Genomic DNA, 20,700 nt, shown 5'->3' with positions numbered 1-20,700 from the left:
GGGGTTGGGCGTGACCAACTGCTTAGGCCATACTAACAATAAAAAAGATCAAGATCAAATAAACAAAGCACAACAAAGAGGTTTCAAACATGCAGAACAAGAGCAGAAAGGTTATAGTCCTTTCTTTGTGCAGTTGCCATCCAAAAATCATCCTCAGACAGGGAATGCTAAAAAAGTGCTTCCGTCCCCTATGGCCATCCGCAAACAAATCAGACGAATGTACCTCAAATAGAGGTATGAAGCCCAAATGAAATGATAGCAGGAGAAAGTGATCGAGTGCCTTCAACTCCTTTCTTTTTATCATAGGTAACACTTTACTTTTAATCCATTAGAGAATGCAGCCTCCTGAGAGTGAAGAAACTGACCCGCAGTGTGTTTTTATAGCGCAAGCAGAGGGAAATTTAGCACATCATTAAGTTCAGGTAACAAAAAAAAAAAGGTGGAGGGAGGAGTGCAGTTTTGTCACCAGGGAGCTGAAGTCAAGTGCAGCTCAGGAGAATGACTGACCAGATTCAGCATCTGTGATCATCAGGACATCAGTGGTGCATTAACATACTAATCACTTAATTGTTTTTTAATGTTGCTTTTTAACTGTAACGCCTGCTTAAATATTCCTGAATGAAGCTGTTTGTGGTATCGTGGCCCGTGTTGTTTAAGTGCGGACTGCCTCGAAGCATCTCCATGTCTCCAGCCGGGTTTTAGGCGGATCAGTAATGCTGCTCCAACACGCTCTATTTGCCCAAGCCTGAGAGGGGGAAACGTTTTTTTTTTTTTTTTGTGAAGGCATTTTGGACTGGGAATTTAACAAAAAAAAAAAGCACAGCGGGGCTTAAAATAGTCCGGGTTGGCTGCACGACTGCACATGGTTTATTTATCCTGAGGATTACTGCAGGTGACTTGAGGGCTGGGTTGTGTGCGAGCTGGAGGCAGTCTGGCACAGGGCTGCTTCTGACTCACACTGCTGGATGGAGTTTAGAAAGAGGAGACAGAGGAGGTTTGATGCAGAGTGCTGCTCCTCTGCACTCGCCAGAGCCCAAATTAGGCTAATTGTATGTTTCCAGAGCTTGGCTCGGAGACAGAGGCCTCATTCAGATGTGACACAAAGGTTGAGGAGAGCAGCGTTTTACGGTGGTGCTGCTATTAGAACTCGTTATCCTGCCTGAAATACCTGCTAAAGCTCACTGACATATAGGTTTTTAAGGTTGGGATGTCCCAGTGTATCACGAGGAAATGGTTTCATCTGGTGTAAAGGCAGCCATGAAAATGACTTACTGAAGAGAGTATCAGTGCTTTAATGAAATGCAGTAAGAAGCTGACAGGTGTCACTGAGGCTGACACCGAGGAAAAGAATAAATATGAGAAATAGAAGAACTGTTGCTGGTGCATATATTAATTATACATTAAGCATTACACTGACACTAAACAGACCGTGTGCCTTTTTCTTTTTGAAGCAAATTATTATAGGTCACCAGGTATATTAAACAAAAATAATAATAATTATTATTATATCCAAAATACACCATAGATGCTGAGATCATGCATGTTTAACTAGAAGAGCACTCAGCAGAGCACATTCCTCCAAAAAGGTCCCGCAGATCCCTTTAACTTAAATTAAGCCCAAACCAAATTTACTCCACTATAACGAATCATTATTTAGGTCTGGATCAAAGTACAGCCATATGTGGGCAACTATGGAAACCTGAACACTCACCTTTGATTCTTATTCCTGATCTTTGTTTATGATCATTCATCTTTAATTGTGCTCCTGACCTTCCATTCCAGTTGTTGAGCTTCGATCCTGACCACTATACTTTGATCTCTATCACTGACCTCTGAATATGAACCTGATTTTTTTTACCTCATTGCTGTACTTTGATCTTGATGGCTGACTGTCTATGCTAACTGCTATACTTTGAGGTATGCCCCCAACCTTTGAACATGAAGCTTTTCTTTGAACAAAACCTCTGAACTTTGATCCTAATGGCTAATGTTTGAGCCTGATCCCAGAGCTTTGATCATTATTGTGAAACCATTTCAGAAACCTTAATATCTGTCACTGACCTTCAAACCTGAAGCTGATCTTTGATCCACTTGCAGAGCTATGCTCCTGATTTCATAAGATTGATCCTGTTCACTCATCTTTGATGATGGTCTTTAACCCTAATTGCTGAAAATGCATTTTTGATCCTGTAATCCAGAGTAAAGGAATCGTGATCAAAGATTGGCATTATAATTGATTAAAGTCAGGATTTGCATCTTGATCAGAAACTGCAAAAAAAAAATTTAATGGGATCTTCTTGCCAATATCTCCCTCCCTCCAACAAATTAATTAGTTTTTGCATAATCCTGTCAACAAACCAACAAACAGAGAAAAAGAGGTGACCAAATAATCGTGACCAAAAATAAAATTCCTATTTTCAGGCTTCTAAAAATAATGACCTGTGTTGGTTAATTGAGAAGGCGCTGGTGCTGGCCACACCCTCTCTGACTTGAGTTGTTCTCTCCTGCAGGCCATGCTGATGTGTCACACCCATGTGGACATCTTGACATGCAAATCTAAAACGAGGTGATTCATACAGATATTGAGCTTATGACAGAATCGTGCAGGCGGGGCTGTGCTTATTTTACTGTAAAATATAGATATGAAGGATTTTGCCCAATATGACCCATATATCACAATATGACAGGGGTTATACACAATCTGGCTGTCTCAAACAATTTCTGAAAAAAATTTTCATGGAGCAAAGCGGCAGTCACTCAGCCATTTCTAAACAATGAAAATCCGTCGAGGGGGCTGGACCAGTCCTCCCACAAGGCGTGCTCACAGGTGAATGACGCAACCGACAGGCGTGAAAAAACTCATGCATGCGCACGAAGGTTCAAGCTTGGCTGATGCAAGTGCACATGATTCAAATCCATATAGTTTTTGAAAAAAATAAAAAGGTCCGTTACTTTTCGGACAGACCTCATATTCAGGTCTGAGGACTGAGATGGCCATTCCAGAATGTTGTACTTGTTCCTCTGCATGAGTGCCTTAGTATATTTTGAGCAGTGTTTAGGGTCATTGTCTTGTTGAAAGATCCAGCCCCAGCGCAACTTCAACTGATTCATGAACATTGTTCTCAAGAATCTGCTGATATCGACTGGAATCCATGTGACCCTCTACTTTAAGAAGATTCCCAGTGCCTGCACTGGCCACACAGCATGATGGAACCACCTCCAAATTTTACTGTAGGTAGCAAGTGATTTTCTTGGAATGCTGTGTTCATTTTCAGCCATGCATATACTGCCCCTTGTCATGTCCAAATAACTCATTTTTAGTTTCATCAGTCCACAGCACCTTATTCCAAAATGAAGCTGGCTTGTCCAAATGTGCATTAGCATACCTCAAGCATACCTCAAGTGACTTTGTGGCATGTACACAGATGCTGTAATGCAGCTTCCTTTGCATTACAGCATCATACAGCATCTTTTTGTGCAAAGTGCGCTGTATAGTTGAACGATGCACAGAGACACTATCTGCTGCAAGATCATGTTGTACGTCTTTGAAGCAGGTCTGTGGGTTGACATTGACTGTTCTTCCCATCCTTCGCTTCAGCTTATCTGAGATTTTTCTTGGCCTGCCACTTCGGCCCTTAACTAGTACTAAAGGAAGCGATCACCAAAGTCTTCCATTTCCTCACTATGTTCCTCACAGTGGAAACTGACAGCTGTAATCTCTGAGATAGCTTTTTATATCCTTCCCTTAAACCATGATTTTGGGCAATCTTTGCTTTCAGGTCATTTGAGAGTTGTTTAGAGGCTCCCATGTTGCCACTCACTAGAAGAGTTGCAAAGAGGAGAAACATTTGCAAATGGCCACCTTTAATACCCTTTCTCATGATTGGATTCACCTGTGTAAGGAGGTCAAGGGTCAATGAGCTTACCAAATCAATTTTGTGATACAGTAATTAGTGCTACATGTATTCAAATCAATAAAATGATAAGGGTGCCCAAATTTATGCACTTGCCCAATTTTGTTTAATGAATTATTGCACACTTTCTGTAAATACTTGAAACTTCATTTCACTTCTCAAATATCAGTGTGTTCGTCTGCTATATGATATATTTAACTGAAATTTCTGATCCAGACAACCAATGATTTATAAATGAAAATCATGAAAATTATCAGGGGTGCCCAAACGTTTGCATACAACTGTATGTAAACAACGTCGGAATCCTGCAGGAGCGTAAACATGACTGTAGGTGTGCACACGGGCAGAAGAAGGAGGAGGTAGCTGCTGGCTTTTCTTTGTAAAAATCTAAGAGTGGGTACAGTAGGTGGGGCCCAGCGGGGCCTGGGGGAGCCTGGCATGTGACCAGGTCATAAAACTGTTCACAGGGCAGGAAGACATGAGAAGAGACAGACGGGAGCAGTCGTAGTGACGGGACGTGGAGTGTAGTCACCGTAGGTGTCAGACACCTGCAGCAGAAATGAACTTGTTCTGAAGCAGTCAAGGACAAAAGAGTGAAAGAGGGGGAAGGGAAGAAAAGAAAATGAGCGAGAGGCATGTTATTTTGAAATGATCGTTATAATGAGGTGTGCTAGAAAGGAAGGAGAGCTAGAAAACAGTGAAGGTTCCCTCCGCATGTTTTATTCCGATACAGCCGTAATGAGTGATTTTGATATGCAGAAAGAGTCTGCCATTTGATTCTGCCTCTGTTACAAGTTTGCTTTTATTATGTCAGAAGTAAAACCAGAAGAAAAATCCTGCACGCGCCATAGGTATAGCTGCGGGGGTGGATTTCTGATTTAAACCTCTACTGAAGCATTCTGCAGATAGTGATGCAGACCTTTTGAATCAAAAAACCCAGTTGATTCAAAAAAATGATACGTTTCAAAAATGTCCAAGAATCTACTGACAGAAAATCCAAATGACACACACACAAAAAAAATTATTTCACAAAACTGACACTTTTATCTAGACATTAATGAAAGTTCTGTCTGCATTCAACTGTCGATATTTAATGTTCAATTGTGTACATTTTTGGCACAAAGAAAAACTGGATGGATGTCCAATTGGGGTCTGAAATAGATGTAATCTGTAGTAAAATTAGCATTTTAGAAAGTTGTGAGCAATTGAGAAAGTCATAAAGATTTGTAAAACATTTGCAATGTCTGGACACATTATGATCCACAAAACGTAAATGATTATGCACAAATTACATTTGTGCATAATCATTTACCCAGACAGAGCTTTAATTCATTTGAAAGCTTGACTCTTAGTCTTGTCCATCCAAATTGGAAGTCCCAAAAACCAGTTTTATTTGTTATTATCTATCGTCCACCTGGTCGTTACTGTGAGTTTCTCTGTGAATGTTCAGACCTTTTGTCTGACTTAGTGCTTAGCTCAGATAAGATAATTATAGTGGGCGATTTTAACATCCACACAGATGCTGAGAATGACAGCCTCAACACTGCATTTAATCTATTATTAGACTCTATTGGCTTTGCTCAAAAAGTAAATGAGTCCACCCACCACTTTAATCATATCTTAGATCTTGTTCTGACTTATGGTATGGAAATAGAAGACTTAACAGTATTCCCTGAAAACTCCCTTCTGTCTGATCATTTCTTAATAACATTTACATTTACTCTGATGGACTACCCAGCAGTGGGGAATAAGTTTCATTACACTAGACGTCTTTCAGAAAGCGCTGTAACTAGGTTTAAGGATATGATTCCTTCTTTATGTTCTCGAATGCCATATACCAACACAGTGCAGAGTAGCTACCTAAACTCTGTAAGTGAGATAGAGTATCTCGTCAATAGTTTTACATCCTCATTGAAGACAAATTTGGACGCTGTAGCTCCTCTAAAAAAGAGAGCTTTAAATCAGAAGTGCCTGACTCCGTGGTATAACTCACAAACTCGTAGCTTAAAATTTTAACTATTAGAGAAAAAATTACTTATAACCATCCCAAAGATGTATCGTTATCTTTGGCTGCTTTCAGTGATGCCGGTATTTGGTTAGACTCTTTCTCTCCGATTGTTCTGTCTGAGTTATTTTCATTAGTTACTTCATCCAAACCATCAACATGTCTATTAGACCCCATTCCTACCAGGCTGCTCAAGGAAGCCCTACCATTATTTAATGCTTCGATCTTAAATATGATCAGTCTATCTTTGTTAGTTGGCTATGTACCACAGGCTTTTAAGGTGGCAGTAATTAAACCATTACTTAAAAAGCCATCACTTGACCCAGCTATCTTAGCTAATTATAGGCCAATCTCCAACCTTCCTTTTCTCTCAAAAATTCTTGAAAGGGTAGTTGTAAAACAGCTAACTGATCATCTGCAGAGGAATGGTCTATTTGAAGAGTTTCAGTCAGGTTTTAGAATTCATCATAGTACAGAAACAGCATTAGTGAAGGTTACAAATGATCTTCTTATGGCCTCAGACAGTGGACTCATCTCTGTGCTTGTTCTGTTAGACCTCAGTGCTGCTTTTGATACTGTTGACCATATTTTATTACAGAGATTAGAGCATGCCATAGGTATTAAAGGCACTGCGCTGCGGTGGTTTGAATCATATTTGTCTAATAGATTACAATTTGTTCATGTAAATGGGGAATCTTCTTCACAGACTAAAGTTAATTATGGAGTTCCACAAGGTTCTGTGCTAGGACCAATTTTATTCACTTTATACATGCTTCCCTTAGGCAGTATTATTAGACGGTATTGCTTAAATTTTCATTGTTACGCAGATGATACCCAGCTTTATCTATCCATGAAGCCAGAGGACACACACCAATTAGCTAAACTGCAGGATTGTCTTACAGACATAAAGACATGGATGACCTCTAATTTCCTGCTTTTAAACTCAGATAAAACTGAAGTTATTGTACTTGGCCCCACAAATCTTAGAAACATGGTGTCTAACCAGATCCTTACTCTGGATGGCATTACCCTGACCTCTAGTAATACTGTGAGAAATCTTGGAGTCATTTTTGATCAGGATATGTCATTCAAAGAGCATATTAAACAAATATGTAAGACTGCTTTTTTGCATTTACGCAATATCTCTAAAATCAGAAAGGTCTTGTCTCAGAGTGATGCTGAAAAACTAATTCATGCATTTATTTCCTCTAGGCTGGACTATTGTAATTCATTATTATCAGGTTGTCCTAAAAGTTCCCTAAAAAGCCTTCAGTTAATTCAAAATGCTGCAGCTAGAGTACTGACGGGGACTAGAAGGAGAGAGCATATCTCACCCATATTGGCCTCTCTTCATTGGCTTCCTGCTAATTCTAGAATAGAATTTAAAATTCTTCTTCTTACTATAAGGTTTTGAATAATCAGGTCCCATCTTATCTTAGGGACCTCGTAGTACCATATCACCCCAATAGAGCGCTTCGCTCTCAGACTGCAGGCTTACTTGTAGTTCCTAGGGTTTGTAAGAGTAGAATGGGAGGCAGAGCCTTCAGCTTTCAGGCTCCTCTCCTGTGGAACCAGCTCCCAATTCAGATCAGGGAGACAGACACCCTCTCTACTTTTAAGATTAGGCTTAAAACTTTCCTTTTTGCTAAAGCTTATAGTTAGGGCTGGATCAGGTGACCCTGAACCATCCCTTAGTTATGCTGCTATAGACGTAGACTGCTGGGGGGTTCCCATGATGCACTGTTTCTTTCTCTTTTTGCTCTGTATGCACCACTCTGCATTTAATCATTAGTGATCGATCTCTGCTCCCCTCCACAGCATGTCTTTTTCCTGGTTCTCTCCCTCAGCCCCAACCAGTCCCAGCAGAAGACTGCCCCTCCCTGAGCCTGGTTCTGCTGGAGGTTTCTTCCTGTTAAAAGGGAGTTTTTCCTTCCCACTGTAGCCAAGTGCTTGCTCACAGGGGGTCGTTTTGACCGTTGGGGTTTTACATAATTATTGTATGGCCTTGCCTTACAATATAAAGCGCCTTGGGGCAACTGTTTGTTGTGATTTGGCGCTATATAAAAAAAATTGATTGATTGATTGATTGATATTTTATTAATACATCTCGAAATAAGGAATTTCTGCTTGAATCTGGATTTGGCTGCTCAGTTATTTTGATGCCATTTTACAACTTAAGCAAAAAAATTTAAACAAGTCCACTTGTGCGTCATTCTCATTGTACATCTGGAATTGATTCAGGAAAGACATCTGGCGCAAAATCATCAACATGAGGATCCATACCGGCTCCGCTGTGGTGACCTCAAAAGAAAACAGGAGGAACCAATGAAAATTATTATTTGCTGAAACACTAAAATGAAGCAAAGTATTCAGAAAGTGATTCAGTGATAGCATATCCCTCCCCTTCCCACACTTTCTTCCCCAACAAAAAAAAAATCCCTGGATGTGCTTGATGCACACATTTACACAGATAAGCCTCTGCAGGAGGCAATGGATGAGCAACAACAACCTCTTGGGACAGGCTGGGAAACTGATTAGTATTTCCTAGGTGTGTGTTTGCACCTTTATGCCAACCTCAGACTGGCATTTCCACTGTAGTTATTGAGCTAATCAGTTAACCAGCGGCGGCTGTGCTGAGCCTGCAGACTGAATGAAGGCAACATCACACTCTGTTCTTTTTAATGTGCCAGTGGAAAGTAACAACACGTCTGCAGGGTAGCAGGAGCTCAGCGGCTGATGTGCGGATTTGTGCGCTTGTTGATTTGAGACGTGGCTCATCACAGCGCTGCGCTCTGGTGAAAGGTTATCATTATGACGTGTGTTTTACAGAACACAAGACAAACAGAGCTGAGAGACAGACAGAGGAACGAGACGTGATGTTAGACTGTGCAGGGCCGCATTCAGGGCCGTTTGCACCTGTAACACTGGTACACAAACACCTGCGGGGGGTCACAACCAGACGAAATGTAAACTGATAGACAAGAAATTTCAGCTACAAGATTGACAGACTTTAACAGAAAAGAATAAAATGGTTGGAGTTTTCTTTCAACATTTGCACATACAACACAAAATAGAAACATGCACAAAGCAGAAAAATGGAAAAATCAGATCTTGTTGTTTTTCACTGTCCACACTGCCAAAAAGATCAAGCTAGATGCAATCTGGATATGCTAAAAAATCTGATTTTGAGTGGTAATGTGAACAAGGTTGAAGAATTGCCCATGTAGAAGCCGGTGTTATGCCGAGTTCTGCTTGTATTTGCATGCCAGCATTTTTGTTGCATTTCTTTTGAACATTTCTGAAAGCAGACATTTTGTTTTAAGGCATTTCAGACAGTGAAAGAAACATTTTTCACAATTAACATTCATGCAGTCATGGTTCACGATACAACCCCTGGCAAAAATTATGGAATCACCGGCCTCGGAGGATGTTCATTCAGTTGTTTAATTTTGTAGAAAAAAAGCAGATCACAGACATGACACAAAACTAAAGTCATTTCAAATGGCAACTTCCTGGCTTTAAGAAACACTATAAGAAATCAGGAAAAAAAATTGTGGCAGTCAGTAACGGTTACTTTTTTAGACCAAGCAGAGGGAAAAAAAATATGGACTCACTCAATTCTGAGGAAAAAATTATGGAATCATGAAAAACAAAAGAACGCTCCAACACATCACTAGTATTTTGTTGCACCACCTCTGGCTTTTATAACAGCTTGCAGTCTCTGAGGCATGGACTTAATGAGTGACAAACAGTACTCTTCATCAATCTGGCTCCAACTTTCTCTGATTGCTGTTGCCAGATCAGCTTTGCAGGTTGGAGCCTTGTCATGGACCATTTTCTTCAACTTCCACCAAAGATTTCAATTGGATTAAGATCCGGACTATTTGCAGGCCATGACATTGACCCTATGTGTCTTTTTGCAAGGAATGTTTTCACAGTTTTTGTTGGGGAAAGTGTAGTGACACGGACCCACAACAGGGGGCGCAAATGAACGGTCAATAGATGAGCCAAAAGGTAACAATTTAATGTTGTGAATGTGCACAACGACTATACAGACAATCTCAGAATCTGATAGCAGTCAATACACAAAGGTGACGTGTGGGCAGACTCGAGGATAGAAGACGTCTGTCCGGAGAAGAGCCGGAACCACACGATTTCCACCGCCACCGAACCTGGTGAATACTGGAGCCGTCAAGTCCTGAATTCCCAGGTGATCACCGTCCCCGACTGTCGGATCTGGTACTGCTGGTGAGGAGCACAAACAGTGAGGTGTGGGTGTGTGCACATCCAGTAACAAAAACAGTCAGAAGGTGGAAAGTCACCTCCACCTCTAATCACACACTCGTGCAGCTCCTGTTAACCACTTATCTGGTTTCGGTGTGAAGCGAAGCCGTCGCTGTTCACACCAAACGCCAACCCAGCAGATAAGGCACACCACAGGAAAACGGCTGCAAAAGAGTTCAGACTATTATTTAGTTTTAAGTCAGCAGAGAAATTACCTTCACAGGTAGATGATATCTCGGCAATGAGGTGGAGATGACGTCCGGGTTTTATGGAGTAGTATGATGAAGCGTAGATGGGTGACAGCTGTCATGAGATAATGAGTGACAGCTGTCACCCCCGGCTGTGTCCGTGGTGGCAGCGCCCTCTCGTGCCTGAAGCCCGCACTTCAGGCAGGGCGCCCTCTGGTGGTGGGCCAGCAATACCTCCTCTTCTGGCAGCCCACACAACAGTTTTTGCTCTATGGCACGATGCATTATCATCTTGAAAAATGATTTCATCATCCCCAAACATCCTTTCAATTGATGGGATAAGAAAAGTGTCCAAAATATCAACATAAACTTGTGCATTTATTGATGATGTAATAACAGCCATCTCCCCAGTGCCTTTACCTGACATGCAGCCCCATATCATCAATGACTGTGGAAATTTACATGTTCTCTTCAGGCAGTCATCTTTATAAATCTCATTGGAACGGTACCAAACAAAAGTTCCAGCATCATCACCTTGCCCAATGCAGATTCGAGATTCATCACTTCATTTAACACAAATTAACATTGAATCGGTGTGTAACTTTGGCGAAAACCAATGTCGGACTCTGTAGTTTTCTCTGGGCCCCTCCCCAATTAGACGGGAGTGACATGTTTAGCCGCATGTTTTCCCTGAATTGCTGCTGTCTGAGTGGTGTCCAAAAAAATGAGGTGGGCTTCATAGATAATTGGCAAAGCTTTTGGGGGAAAACCTGGTCTTGTTAGGGAGACGGCATCCATCCCACTTGGATGGAGCAGCTCTCATTTCTAGAAATCTGGCCAGTTTTCTTAAATCTCCAAACCGTGACTATCCAGGGTTGGGACCAGGGAACAGAGTTGTAGTCTTACACACCTCTCTGCAGCTTCGCCTCCCCCTGCCATCCCCTCATTAACCCCATCCCCGTAGAGACGGTGCCTGCTCCCAGACCACCAACAACCAGTAAAAATCTTTTAAGCATAAAAATTCAAAAGAAAAAATAATATAGCACCTTCAACTGCACCACAGACTAAAACAGTTAAATGTGGTCTATTAAACATTAGGTCTCTCTCTTCTAAGTCCCTGTTAGTAAATGATATAATAATTGATCAACATATTGATTTATTCTGCCTTACAGAAACGTGGTTACAGCAGGATGAATATGTTAGTTTAAATGAGTCAACACCCCCGAGTCACACTAACTGCCAGAACGCTCGTAGCATGGGCCGAGGTCGGAGGATTAGCAGCAATCTTCCATTCCAGCTTATTAATTAATCAAAACCCAGACAGAGCTTTAATTCATTTGAAAGCTTGACTCTTAGTCTTGTCCATCCAAATTGGAAGTCCCAAAAACCAGTTTTATTTGTTATTATCTATCGTCCACCTGGTCGTTACCTGTGAGTTTCTCTGTGAATTTCAGACCTTTTGTCTGACTTAGTGCTTAGCTCAGATAAGATAATTATAGTGGGCGATTTTAACATCCACACAGATGCTGAGAATGACAGCCTCAACACTGCATTTAATCTATTATTAGACTCAATTGGCTTTGCTCAAAATGTAAATGAGTCCACCCACCACTTTAATCATATCTTAGATTTTGTTCTGACTTATGGTATGGAAATTGGAAGACTTACAGTATTCCCTGAAAACTCCCTTCTGTCTGAGCATTTCTTAATAACATTTACATTTACTCTGATGGACTACCCAGCAGTGGGGAATAAGTTTCATTACCTAGAAGTCTTTCAGAAGCGCTGTAGCTAGGTTTAAGGATATGATTCCTTCTTTATGTTCTCTAATGCCGATATACCAACACAGTGCAGAGTAGCTACCTAAACCTGTAAGTGAGATAGAGTATCTTCGTCAATAGTTTTACATCCCATTGAAGACAATTTTGGATGCTGTAGCTCCTCTGAAAAAGAGAGCTTTAATCAGAAGTGCCTGACTCCGGTGGGTATAACTCACAAACTCGCAGCTTAAAGCAGATAACCCGTAAGTTGGAGAGGAAATGGTGTCTCACTAATTTAGAAGATCTTCACTTAGCCTGGAAAAAGAGTCTGTTGTTCTATAAAAAAGCCCTCTGTAAAGCTAGGACATCTTACTACTCATCACTAATTGAAGAAAGTAAGAACAACCCCAGGTTTCTTTTCAGCACTGTAGCCAGGCTGACAAAGAGTCAGAGCTCTATTGAGCCGAGTATTCCTTTAACTTTAACTAGTAATGACTTCATGACTTTCTTTGCTAATAAAATTTTAACTATTAGAGAAAAAATTACTCATAACGATCCCAAAGACGTATCGTATCTTTGGCTGCTTTCAGTGATGCCGGTATTTGGTTAGACTCTTTCTCTCCGATTGTTCTGTCTGAGTTTATTTTCCATTATTATTCCTCCAAACCATCAACATGTCTATTAGACCCCATTCCTACCAGGCTGCTCAAGGAAGCCCTACCATTAATTAAGCTTCGATCTAAATATGTTCAATCTATCTTATTAGTTGGCTATGTACCACAGGCTTTTAAGGTGGCAGTAATTAAACCATTACTTAAAAAGCCATCACTTGACCCAGCTATCTTAGCTAATTATAGGCCAATCTCCAACCTTCCTTTTCTCTTCAAAAATTCTTGAAAGGGTAGTTGTAAAACAACTAACTGATCATCTGCAGAGGAATGGTCTATTTGAAGAGTTCAGTCAGGTTTTAGAATTCATCATAGTACAGAACAGCATTAGTGAAGGTTACAAATGATCTTCTTATGGCCTCGGACAGTGGACTCATCTCTGTGCTTGTTCTGTTAGACCTCAGTGCTGCTTTTGATACTGTTGACCATAAAATTTATTACAGAGATTAGAGCATGCCATAGGTATTAAAGGCACTGCGCTGCGGTGGTTGAATCATATTTATCTAATAGATTACAATTTGTTCATGTAAATGGGGAATCTTCTTCACAGACTAAGGTTAATTATGGAGTTCCACAAGGTTCTGTGCTAGGACCAATTTTATTCACTTTATACATGTTTCCCTTAGGCAGTATTGTTAGACGGCATTGCTTAAATTTTCATTGTTACGCAGATGATACCCAGCTTTATCTATCCATGAAGCCAGAGGACACACACCAATTAGCTAAACTGCAGGATTGTCTTACAGACATAAAGACTTGGATGACCTCTAATTTCCTGCTTTTAAACTCAGATAAAACTGAAGTTATTGTACTTCGCCCCACAAATCTTAGAAACATGGTGTCTAACCAGATCCTTACTCTGGATGGCATTACGCTGACCTCTAGTAATACTGTGAGAAATCTTGGAGTCATTTTGATCAGGATCTGTCATTCAATGCGCATATTAAACAAATATGTACAACTGCTTTTTGCATTTGTGCAATATCTCTAAAATTAGAAAGGTCTTGTCTCAGAGTGATGCTGAAAAACTAATTCATGCATTTATTCCTCTAGGCTGGACTATTGTAATTCATTATTATCAGGTTGTCCTAAAAGTTCCCTGAAAAGCCTTCAGTTAATTCAAATGCTGCAGCTAGAGTGCTGACAGGGGACTAGGAGAGCATATCTCACCCATATTGGCCTCTCTTCATTGGCTTCCTGTTATTCTAGAATAGAATTTAAATTCTCTTCTTACTTATAAGGTTTTGAATAATCAGGTCCCATCTTATCTTAGGACCTCATAGTACCATATCACCCCAATAGAGCGCTTCGCTCTCAGACTGCAGCTTTACTTGTAGTTCCTACGGTTTTAAGAGTAGAATGGGAGGCAGAGCCTTCAGGCTTTCAGGCTCCTCTCTGTGGAAACCAGCTCCCAATTGCAGATCAGGGAGACAGACACCCTCTCTACTTTTAAGATTAGGCTTAAAACTTTCCTTTTTGCTAAAGCTTATAGTTAGGGTTGGATCAGGTGACCTGAGCCATCCCTTAGTTATGCTGCTATAGACTTGACTGCTGGGGGGTTCCCATGATGCACTGAGTGTCTCTTATCTCTTTTTGCTCTGTAGCACCACTCTGCATTTAATCATTAGTGATTGATCTCTGCTCCCCTCCACAGCATGTCTTTTTCCTGGTTCTCTCCCTCAGCCCCAACCAGTCCCAGCAGAAGACTGCCCCTCCCTGAGCCTGGTTCTGCTGGAGGTTTCTTCCTGTTAAAAGGGAGTTTTTCCTTCCCACTGTTGCCAAGTGCTTGCTCACCGGGGGTCGTTTTGACCGTTGGGGTTTTAATTATTGTATGGCCTTGCCTTACAATATAAGGCGCCTTGGGGCAACTGTTTGTTGTGATTTGGCGCTATATAAATAAAATTGATTTGATTTGATTTGATCACTGAATATGACTTTCATCTAGTCATCCACAGTCCACGATTGTTTTTCCTTAGCCCATTGTAACCTTGTTTTTTCTGTTTAGGTGTTAATGATGGCTTTCATTTAGCTTTTCTGTATGTAAATCCCATTTCCTTTAGGTGGTTTCTTACACTTCAGTCACAGACGTTGGCTCCAGTTTCCTCCCATTCGTTCCTCATTTGTTTTGTTGTGCATTTGTGATTTTTGAGACATATTGCTTTAGGTTTTCTGTCTTGACGCTTTGATGTCTTCCTTGGTCTACCGGTATGTTTGCCTTTAACAACCTTCCCATGTTGTTGTATTTGGTCCGAAGTTTAGACCCAGCTGACAGTGAACAACCAACATCTTTTGCAACATTGCGTGATGATTTACCCTCTTTTAAGAGTTTGATAATCTTCTCCTTTGTTTCAATTGACATCTCTCATGTTGGAGCCATGATTCATGTCAGTCCACTTGGTGCAACAGCTCTCCAAGGTGTGATCACTCCTTTTTAGATGCAGACTAATGAGCAGATCTGATTTGATGCAGGTGTTAGTTTTGGGGATGAAAATTTATAGGGTGATTCCATAATTTATTCCTCAGAATTGAGTGAGTCCATATTTTTTTTCCCTCTGCTTGGTCTAAAAAAGTAACCGTTACTGACTGCCACAATTTTTTTCTTGATTTCTTATAGTGTTCTTAAAGCCAGAAAGTTGCCATTTGAAATGACTTTAGTTTTGTGTCATGTCTGTGATCTGCTTTTTTTCTACAAAATTAAACAACTGAATGAACATCCTCCGAGGCCGGTGATTCCATAATTTTTGCCAGGGGTTGTATAAAGTGTGCCGATGTCAGGGTTTTATTTATGTCCAGTCCGCACTCCTGTCTGTGAGGATTAACGCTGTTTAGGTCCTAATTAAATGGTTCACATTCAAACTGTCCAAACAAAGTGGCCCAAATATATTTCTATGCAGGTTTTATTACACCAGTTCCTTTCAGGGGTGGCAGTAGAACGTTTTTGATGGGGGAGTGGGCATGCATACGAGGTATCTTATAAAACTAACCGGCAGTTTTATAAAAAAAAAACTATATGGATTTGATTGACATGCGATTACACCAATCATGCTTGAACCCTCGTGCGCATGCGTGTTTGTCGGTGACGTCATTTCCCTGTGGGCAGGCCTTGAGTGAGATGTGGTCCCGCCCTCTCGGCTGAATTCCTTTGTTTCACACACTGCTCGAGACGGCGCGCGTTGCTTTATCAAACTTTTTTCTGGACCTGTGAGGAATATCCGAGTGGACACTATTCGAGAAATTAAGCTGGTTTTCGGTGAAAAGTTTAACGGCTGATGAGAGATTATGGGGTGTTTCTGTCGCTGTAAGGACTTCCCACGGAGCGGGACGTCCTGTAGCGCTTCCAGGCGCCGTCGTCGGCCTGTTTCAAGCTGAAATCATCCTAATTTAAGGCTCTGTTGACCCAGGACGTCGTGAGAGAACAGAGAAGATTCAGAAGAGGCCGGCATGAGGAGTTTATGCGGACATTCCACTGTTTAAGGACATTTTGTAATGAAAGACGTGCGCGCAAATTCGCCGAGTCGTTTCCGTGACGACTCGGTGAATATGTGTGCGCCGCGACAGGAAAAACACCTCCGTGTTGAAAACCATTTGTAAAATTCAGGCGGCTTTTGATGGCTTTCAACAAGTGAGTAACTGAGAAATTGTTTAACAGCTTGGGCATGTTCCAACTTGTCCGTTAAGGTTTCCAACGGAGGTGTTTTTCCTGTCATGACCCCCCGCGGTCGGGTCCGGCCCGACATGCGACTCTGCCCGCACGTTCTTTCATTACAAAATGTCCGTTAACAATGGAATGTCCGAATAAACTCCTCATGCCGACTTCTTCTGAAAGTTCTCTGTTCTCTGACGACTTACTGGGTCAACAGAGCCTGAAATGTGGAAGTTTTCAACTTGAAACGGCGAGACGCTGCCGCCTCGATGCGCAGATCGCCGTCAGGCACCGTGGGCCGTCCTTACGGCGATACTACCAGACCAAAATCTCTCATCAGCCGTTAAAATTTTTACCGAAAACCAGCTGAATTTATCGAATGGTGTCCACTCAGTTGTGCCTTACAGTTTTGAAAAAAATTTTGATCAAACAAAGCAGCAGTGTCTGAGCCATTCCTAACAATGAAAAAAACAACGAGAGGGTGGGCGACTCCTCACTCAAAGCCTGCCCACAGGCGAATGACGTAACCGACAGGCGTGAAAAAACTCTCGCATGCCCATGAGGGTTCAAGCATGCCTGATGTAATCACACGTGATTCAAATCCATATGGTTTTTGAAAAAAATAATAAGGTCGGATACTTTTCTAATAGACCTCGTATAACTAATGTAAAAATTATAGCCCTATAGGGTCTTATAGGACTAAAGTAACTTAGTTTAGTCTTTTGCCTTTTTGATATGAGCTTTTAAACAGGTACCCTTTTGGTTTTCATGTAGAAATTCTGGTATTTTACCTTTTCAAGTAATTAAAAATATTAAATATAATGCAATGCTAAAATACCCTTGGCCATATGAGCATAAAAATATGAAACAGAATGTGATCTTTTTAACCTCTTAAAATAGGTCAAGGTTAGCTGTCTTTGAACTTGTCCAAGGTCTTTGTTCCAAGAATTCACCATGTGAATTTGAAGACCCTGGCAGCAATAGGACTGGACTTATGCTGAGCACAGACACATGGACGGAGGGACGCAAAGTCTTCTCAGTACCCGATGGCCGTATTTTGGCCTTATGTATAAATCATGCAGTGAAGGTTAAGAAATTTCATTATTCCAAGTGTACGAGTACTTTATTAAACTCAGATTAGATTTCATTCCATAAACATGAGCAAGCAGCAAGGAGAAATCTGTCACTTTTTTGGTGCTTAAAAAAAGAGTAAGTTGAAACATAAGCATGCATGAGAACATAGAGATGGTAATATAAGATGGATTTTCTGTGGTTGTTCAGGCTTAGTAATGAGCATGATGTTACAACTGATGGTGAGTTTTACATTTTTGCGGTGGACTATTAAAGAATTACAAGGAGGTCTGACTGACATTCAGTAGGTAGGAGAAGGTCAGGAGGACAGCGAGGAGGCAGAACAAAGTAGCTGAGCTGAGTTTGAAAGGCCTCAGTGGTCCGTCTTTTAAGGTAAGTCAAGTCAAGTTTATTTATACAGCACATTAACAATAAGCAAAGCTGCCCAAAGTCCTTCACATGTACAGAATAAAAAAACATAAAGAATACAAAAATACAAAATCCAAACACTAATAAATACAATAAAAATTTAATACAAAACTGCAACTCCACCTAGGTCATGAAGGCCTGTGCAAAGAGATCGGTCTTCAGTGATGACTTAAAACCATTTAAGGAGGGCGCAGCTCTAATATTAAAAGGAAGGCACAATTTGAGAGCAGCTACAGAGAAGGCCCTGTCTCCTCTGGTTTTTAAACGTGTTCTTGGCACATTTAGAAGACTAATTTGATACACTCTTTTACATTAGACTGCTTTGAAGACTAAAACTTTGGCCTAGCCAGGCTTCTATGTAAAGGCACACTCCACAGAATCTTTAAAATAACGCAGTGCTAAAATGCCCTCGGCTGTATCAGCATTGTGTAACGCTACGCCTAGCATGTAACCGATTGCGTCAGAGTAACAAAGTTAGCAGAAACAGGTTCGGCCACGGAGCCAAGGTGTGGGAACAAAACTCAGACAACAGGAGTGATTTTAAGAAGATGTCTATTATAAGTCTTATATAATGATAGAGTTTACATATGTATAAATTAATAAGGTATGGGGATAATATGTATATTTCATACCATACATACGAAAATATATATGTTGTATGATACACACACAATTTCATCATATCATTTCATGTTATGAATAAAAAGGTATGATTTATAAACCAGAACGATTATACTACTATATTATAGCCAAAACAAAATACAATTCATTCAAGATTTTTTTCAAAATCGTTTTTTCTTTGTATTTCAGTTGAGTTCCAAATATTCCCCACTGGAGTTTCACAGTCCATAAATCCAGTTCTTGGTTCAACAAAAAAACAAAAAAACAAAAACAAAAACAAAAAAAAAAAATAGAGTGAACATTCCTACCTCAGTGGTGATTGGGTGGCTCGCCATCCAGCGGAAGAAGAAAGAATTCCAGCAAGGAAAAAAAAACCTGACCTGAAAGCAGGTCAAATGACTTGAATTAGTAGAGTGTAACAAAAACCAAATTACTGGTAATGAAAACACACAGTAATGTTATTAGACACAGCAATGCAATGTAAATAAATATAAACAACAAATGGTTTATCTATACCGACAAATGGTCCATTTCATTGTTCAATATGAAGCTTTTTTCAAGGTCACAACAGTATTACAGTGCACTATAAATAAAGTGAAATTACTGGCATTAAAACCAGATATCAACGTTCAAATGTTTTCAATAAATAATTGCTCTTCTTTATAATTTTCAGTTCACTAAGTAACAAATTTTCGCTTTTGTCTTGTTTCTGGGTTAAAACCATAATTTCCCATTTCTTCACAAACAATCAAAAGAGAAAAGAGTGGTCTTGACCTCCAAACTTTGGTTTTGTGGTCAGGACCATGAAATTGCAAATTAGCCAGTGTTTGCATTCACTGAGTGGTCACTACTAATTTCTGGAAAAGTTAAGTCCATTTGTCAGAGTTGTGGTTATCATATTTTCTTTTTGTGATCATGTCAAAAGGGTTCAAACATCATTTCAAACATAATACAATGTTGACAAAGTAATTATATTTATGAAAACCTTCCTCATTTGTACAGATACAGAACTTTCAAGAACATGAGAGTAATTTATGGTTGACAAACAAGTTCATCATGAAAGACTGAGAAAGTTCTAGGGTGTTACATGACAAATATTTAAACAGGGGTTCATAGGCCAGCATTCATTCAAGCTTGGACTACTTGAGAAGATACACCAGAAGAAGAGAGATGGCATCAAGATGCTGCAATCATTCTCCAGATAAATTCTGCTACATCTGTGGCCAGTTCATCAAGAAAAGAGCATACAAGTTTTCTGTGACAGCATCCAGCAAAATGTGTGAAGCCTACAAAACTTATTTTGGAATGCCAGTTGGAGACCAAGATAAGAACTGGGCACCTCACTTCGCTTGTGAATATTGCAAGAAAACACTTGAAGGTGAGAAAGTTATGTTTTGTTGAAAAAGCCAAAATCTTGTATTGTAAATATTGAATGGTCAGTCATTAAACAAATATTTTCACTCCTTTTGCAGGATGGTACAGAGGGGAAAAGAGAGCAATGAAGTTTGCTGTTCCAAGAATATGGCGTGAACCCACTGACCACTCAACCAACTGCTACTTCTGCATGGTGGATCCTTCCAAACGCCGAAGTGGGAAGAATGCACCTGCTATTCCTTATCCTGACATTCCATCTTCCATTGCACCAGTGCCACATAGTGCTGAGCTTCCTGTACCTTCACCTCCAGAAAGAAAACAACCATCAGAAGAAGAAAGCACTGAATCAGAGGATGGGGAGAACAGTGAAGTGGACTGTGACATTACAGATAGTTTGTGAGAGGAATCCTTATTTCCCAAGTCAAGGAGATCTGAATGACCTCATCAGAGATCTTGGTTTGACAAAGTCAAATGCTGAGCTTTTGATCTCAAGGCTGAAGGAGTGGGACTTGTTGGATGAAAGTGTGCAAGCAACAAGCCAAAGAAAACGTCACCAACTTTTCTCTAGCTTCTTTGCCAAGGAAGAGAGTTTGTGCTATTGTTGTGACATTTCAGGACTGTTCAGTGCAATTGAAATGGCATGTAATCCAAATGAGAGGAGACTCTTCATTGATAGCTCATTCAGAAGCCTGAAATGGGAACAAGTATCCATCACTTCCTTTGGCTCATTCAGTGCATCTCAA

The 20,700-nt window shown here is 40.5% G+C and overlaps 1 protein-coding gene and 2 long non-coding RNA genes across 4 annotated transcripts in view; 2 read left to right on the top strand and 1 right to left on the bottom strand.

The window, feature by feature from the left end:
• LOC117512684 (acid-sensing ion channel 1-like) overlaps positions 1 to 20,700 on the top strand; it is a 144,118-nt gene that overhangs the window by 69,146 nt on the left and 54,272 nt on the right. The window lies entirely within an intron of this gene.
• LOC117512688 lies at positions 560 to 19,531 on the top strand. Its single transcript, XR_004561358.1, has 3 exons — positions 560 to 569; positions 4,417 to 4,418; positions 19,425 to 19,531. It is a non-coding gene; the product is annotated as an uncharacterized LOC117512688 (long non-coding RNA).
• LOC117512687 lies at positions 4,886 to 19,431 on the bottom strand. Its single transcript, XR_004561357.1, has 3 exons — positions 19,262 to 19,431; positions 8,853 to 8,858; positions 4,886 to 4,898 (listed from the first exon to the last, which is right to left on the bottom strand). It is a non-coding gene; the product is annotated as an uncharacterized LOC117512687 (long non-coding RNA).

The sequence above is a fragment of the Thalassophryne amazonica genome, chromosome 6 (genome assembly GCF_902500255.1).
Source record: "Thalassophryne amazonica chromosome 6, fThaAma1.1, whole genome shotgun sequence".
Lineage (NCBI taxonomy): Eukaryota > Metazoa > Chordata > Actinopteri > Batrachoidiformes > Batrachoididae > Thalassophryne > Thalassophryne amazonica.
Note: the sequence above shows the minus strand (reverse complement) of the source record. Positions and strands in the feature narration are given on the sequence as shown.